The sequence below is a fragment of the Carlito syrichta genome, unplaced genomic scaffold (genome assembly GCF_000164805.1).
Source record: "Carlito syrichta isolate Samal-C Ts95f unplaced genomic scaffold, Tarsius_syrichta-2.0.1 Scaffold313944, whole genome shotgun sequence".
NCBI classification, from domain to species: Eukaryota; Metazoa; Chordata; class Mammalia; order Primates; family Tarsiidae; genus Carlito; species Carlito syrichta.
Window position 1 is genome coordinate 34454 of NW_007258040.1, and position 780 is coordinate 35233.

Below are 780 nucleotides of genomic sequence, written 5' to 3' on the forward strand. Positions count from 1 at the left end.
ATTACTGTTTATAATTCATTTTATTAAATGCAGTCTATTTAACCTATTGTCAGTTTGCTACAGACAGCAACATGATAAGGCAACTTAAACTGACCCCACCAAGAGAGAATCTCCCTAGTTGGAGGAACCTCAGCAGAAAAATTATGTATTTAATCTTATATGTTAGCGATTACATTCCATGTGTTTTCAGAACGTGAGGACAGATATTTATGTACCATACTATAAAGGGAGAAAGGGGGGAAATGAAACAAAAAAATGTATAAGAAACATAAGATTGTATATCTTATCATATCACAACTAAGAAAGGAAGATAGGCAAGCCAGATACCGTTGTTTTTCAGAGAGGTTCCTCTTTCTGGAAAATCTATGAGGCCACCTTTTCCCACACAGGAAATTAAATTATCTTCAATACCATCAAGAATGTTCAGAACCAACATTTAACAATAACCAAGAGCAAAGATTTTGTATTTAGTGAGCATGATAGATGAAAATGAGTGGACATATGGGCCAACTGAAAGCATTTTCATGAAATATATAGATTAAACTTTTTTTAACCAGGCGAACACTTTTCATTCCATATTCCGCCTTGTGTTAAAGATGGAGTCAGTATTTTTCGGATGCCTTTTTTTTTTTTGGCTAGAATTCTATGCAATTTATATACTACCAATGATATGAACTAGGATAAAATTGAATGAGAGAATCGTTATTATATGATTTCTTTTTTTTTGTTTGTTTGTTTTTTGTTTTTTTGAGTTGGAGTCTCACTCTGTCACCCAGACTG